The following is a 5,000-nucleotide window of genomic DNA, read 5'->3' on the forward strand; positions in this document are numbered from 1 at the left end:
GTGTGTGTGTGTGTGTGTGTGTGTGTGTGTGTGTGTGTGTGTGTGTGTGTGTGTGTGTGTGTGTGTGTGTGTGTGTCTGTGCTTATATATATATATATATATATATATATATATATATATATATATATATATATATATATATATATATATATATATATATATATATATATATATATATATATATATATATATATATATATATATATATATATATATATATATATATATATATATATATATATATATATATATATATATATATATATATATATTAGAGAGAGAGAGAGAGAGAGAGAGAGAGAGAGAGAGAGAGAGAGAGAGAGAGAGAGAGAGAGAGAGAGAGAGAGAGAGAGAATCAGGTAGCTATCACGGAATACTGTCTTCGCGAAAGGAGGGCTGTTGCTTAAATTGGTAGGAATGGTTTGCTGGCAACTCTGTGTTATCAATGAAATGTAAAATATTACCTGTATGCCCTCTTGTTCTTCTTCCTTCTTTCCTCCTTCCACACACACACACACACACACACACACACACACACACACACACACACACACACACACACACACACACACACACACACACACACACACACACACACACACACACACACACACACACACACACACACACACACACACACACACAGGGATGTGCCCGCGCGGTCGGATGCTGAACTATCATAATACTTCTCAAATACATACATAAATAAATGAAGAGGTGAATAAGATGAGTGCATGTTTTTCTTTTCCTCTTCGTCTTCCCTTAACGCCAATGACAGTGAGAGTGATGGTGGTGGTGGTGGTGGTGGTGGTGGTTTCTCGTTCCACATTGCACTTTCACTAGAAACTGTGTGGTTGTGCCGAGCTTACAGGCTGGCATGAAGCGAAACAGCCAGGCTGCTGTTATCTAACCTGGCATCCAATTGAAGGATAGGTTTCAATACTTCGATTCTCTATTCCACCAGCCAGCCCACCATACAATTAAAAAACATCTTAGCCTGCTAATGTTAACCAGCCAATGAGTGGGTCATTCACTACTAGATATACAGAAGCCAGTCATCTGACAGCCAAGTGTCGGTTACTGCCGGTTTATCCCGTTAGTCTGCCGTCAGTCATGAACAGCACACACACACACACACACACACACACACACACACACACACACACACACACACACACACACACACACACACACACACACACACACACACAGAGAGAGAGAGAGAGAGAGAGAGAGAGAGAGAGAGAGAGAGAGACTACTGGTAGTAGTAGTAGTAGTAGTAGTAGTAGTAGTAGTAGTAGTAGTAGTAGTAGTAGTAGTAGTAGTAGTAGTAGTAGTAGTAGTAGTAGCAGTAGCAGTAGTAGTAGTAGTAGTAGTAGTAGTAGTAGTAGTAGTAGTAATGAAAGGGAGGTTAAGGAGTGGGGGTGAGGTCACCATGGAGGAAGACGGGGAAGAGTGAAAGCTTAGAATACAAGAAGTAATTATAGATAGAGACGAAGAAAATGGTAGGAAGTGAGATAGATGCAGGAAGTGAAGAACTGAAGAAAAAAAGATAGAAGGAAAAGGTAGGAAGGAAGGCTTTCTATAAGATTATGTAACGAATGAAAACTAAGTGAGAGCAACCAGCTACTCCGACCTCTATAATGATTCTCTCTCTCTCTCTCTCTCTCTCTCTCTCTCTCTCTCTCTCTCTCTCTCTCTCTCTCTCTCTCGTTCAATATGAAGTTATCAACATTTTCGATAGTATAGTTACCCAAATGATAGGGAGGCAATATTTCCTACTGATTTTGTGTCGATTCCATGATATCCGGGAATAGAGAGAGAGAGAGAGAGAGAGAGAGAGAGAGAGAGAGAGAGAGAGAGGAAATGTGTTTGTGTTAATGTGTAAGGTTTTAAAGTATGTGTTTACGAAGCGGAGACGCTGTTAGAACGTCACTGGACCATGCTGATTTGCTCTACATACACAAATGTAATGCATAATGATATCAGTAAAAAAAACATTTTCTTGCTAATTCTTTTTTAATTGTCAATATCGCAACCATAGTTGATAAAATTCACTCGAATAAATTATCATGAAGGAAGAAACCTTTAAACCTTTAAACCTTTGAATGGTCATGAAGCGAACAAACAATCAAAGACATTGCAACTAATTACTAATCTCTCTCTTGTCGTGTCATCTGAAAGCGAAACTACATTCGCCTGAGGGATAGAATTTAGCAATCAGTCCTCACTTTCTCAGGACATCACTGACTAAGCAGATTCTCCGCTTCATTAACTCATGAATTCTTGTAAGTTCCTCTTCTTACTGACCTATAAAGATGAGGACGTCCTATCATTACGGTTTACTTTAGATGACAATGATTGTTGATCGTCATTCATCAAAACGTGCTTATGACTTTGGTCACACCGGGATGAGACATCATCGCATACTCATCTCTGCTTTCCAAGATCTCTAAAGTATTACATATTCGAATCCTACAGCTTCTCTGGAATGAGGTGGTTTCGGTCTGAATGGCTACAAGTTGAGGTGATATTGATTTTGCTAGTCTTAGATGCGATGGAATATTTCAATTTTTGTTCTTTTTAAGTTGGTGCATACGATAAAGTTGAATTGGTGCAGGCTAAGTAGTTACTATTGTCACTGATTGAGCTGTTTCGATATTTCCCATAATAGGTAAGCTTGCAGTTACTTCATAAAGTAATTAAGGACTTCCAACACCTGAATGAGTAGCATGGTTTCGGCAGATTGCCTTTTTTCCTGATCAAGACACTACTGGCAAAAACAACATATGCTATGTTCATCATGGAAGTTCAGGTATCCAACTTCTGGTGGACAAAGATACTATATATAAAATACTACTGTGCTATCATATCGTCAACACATACTGACAGAATGATACGTATTTATATGACACCGTAGGATGAGCCTTAATTTAGATTTTGTGAATGATAAAAGGGGACGCAAGAAGGGAGTAAAAGTAACTACCACTCATCATCGTCACTGATCCAGCATCTTACCTGTCCACCTGCTGCCTGACTGACTCACCTGAGGAAAAAAGAAGTAGAATGTGAGAAAAAAAAGTGCATGTTAAAAAAAAATACAGAAGTACACAGACACACACAAATATATAATATATATATATATATATATATATATATATATATATATATATATATATATATATATATATATATATATATATATATATATATATATATATATATATATATATATATATATATATATATATATATATATATATATATATAGTAAACCCTCGCTATACCGAACCTCTGTGTAACAATTTTTGGATATAACGATTGCATTATTCTGGCCGAACAATGCTCTGATATAGCGAATTCGGTACGGTAAGTACTGAACTCGGTTCGGCGTGTGAGGAGCGGTAAGCGTCACACAGCCTCGTGGCCAGTAGTTACAGTTTATTCTTGTGGATGTGTGAATTCGGAAAGGTAAACAAAACACTCCTGGGCTTGGCGGCATTGACTGACCTGACGAACGACTTATATGATATAGCGAATTTAGGTCGTTATAAAAAATGGATTACCGACCCTTGGATACAACAAACTTTCGGTTATAACGTTAGGCCTTACTCCCCCAATTGGTTCGTTATAGCGAGGGTTTACTGTAAAAAAAAAAAAAAAAATAAAAAAAAAAAAAATATAAAAAAAAAAAAAAATATAAATATATATATATATATATATATATATATATATATATATATATATATATATATATATATATATATATATATATACCTTTTCTATGCAAAAGGGAAATTACTCAAAGACAACAAAAGATTGAAAAAACGTCCACTTCAAATACTAGTTACCTTAATGATTGGTGAAGAATTAGCTCAAATTCAATGACAAATGTCTTGAAATCTCCCTCTTAAAAGGTTTCAAGTCATAGGAAGATGGAAATACAAAAGCAAGCAGGGAGTTCCTGAGTTTACCAGAGAAAGGTATCAATGATTGAGAGTACTGGATAACTCTTGTATTGGAGTTGGACAGAATAGGGGTGAGAGGAAGAAGGAAGCCTTGTGAAGCGAGGCCGCATGAGGAGAGAAAGCATCCAATAAGCAAGATCAGTAGAGCAGTTAGCATGGAAATAGGGATAAGAAATAGAAAAAGATGCAACATTTCGGCGGTGAGAAAGAGGCTGAAGAAGTCAGTCAGAGGAGATTGAAACTTTTTAAGAGAGAGAGAGAGAGAGAGAGAGAGAGAGAGAGAGAGAGAGAGAGGTGACGAGGTGAACATTAACACTATAGACTCCAATGGAGACCCACCACAGCCTTTGCCAGGCACATCACATATCAATGATCTCTCTCTCTCTCTCTCTCTCTCTCTCTCTCTCTCTCTCTCTATATATATATATATATATATATATATATATATATATATATATATATATATATATATATATATATATATATATATATCTATCTATCTCTCTCTTAAAAAGTGTCAGTACTAATGTTTCTCTTTAAATGACGAAGGTTAAAAGTTGGAGGAGAGAGAGAGAGAGAGAGAGAGAGAGAGAGAGAGAGAGAGAGAGAGAGAGAGACCTGTATTCTTTAGTGTGCTTGCGTTGCATGTTGAGAAAGATGCGAGTATTATTTTCTTACTGTTACTGATTCTCTCTCTCTCTCTCTCTCTCTCTCTCTCTCTCTCTCTCTCTCTCTCTCTCTCTCTCTCTCTCTCTCTCTCTCTCTCTCTCTCTCTCTCTCTCTCTCTCTCTCTCTCTCTCTGTCTTTTCAAGAAAATAAATTTCTTTAATTTATTGCAAGTCCTCTGTCCTATTTAACATTCCGAAGATAACTCGTAACTTTCTTTTTTAATGTTTCAACTCTTTTCTTGTACATCAATAGGAACAACCTCCTTAAAGTTATCCTTCTTTAGTAAAACTTATATCATTCCTGATCGTCAGCCTAGCAGAGTCGAGTGATTTCTTCCTTCTGACATTGTAATAAACTGCGGAA

At 36.7% G+C, this 5,000-nt stretch overlaps 1 protein-coding gene across 2 annotated transcripts in view; it reads right to left on the reverse strand.

Annotated features, from left to right (window-relative positions):
* Positions 1-5,000, reverse strand: part of LOC123514583 (U-scoloptoxin(01)-Er1a-like) — a 46,339-nt gene that overhangs the window by 20,915 nt on the left and 20,424 nt on the right. Inside the window, exon 2 of one of the 2 annotated variants that reach the window (XM_045272547.1) lies at positions 3,019-3,046. The exons of the other annotated variant lie outside the window; for it this stretch is intronic. The gene's annotated coding sequence lies outside the window, so the exon portion shown is untranslated. The remainder of the gene's footprint in view (positions 1-3,018; positions 3,047-5,000) is intronic. 2 annotated transcript variants of the gene reach the window in all.

This window comes from Portunus trituberculatus, chromosome 38, assembly GCF_017591435.1.
Source record: "Portunus trituberculatus isolate SZX2019 chromosome 38, ASM1759143v1, whole genome shotgun sequence".
Classification (NCBI taxonomy): domain Eukaryota; kingdom Metazoa; phylum Arthropoda; class Malacostraca; order Decapoda; family Portunidae; genus Portunus; species Portunus trituberculatus.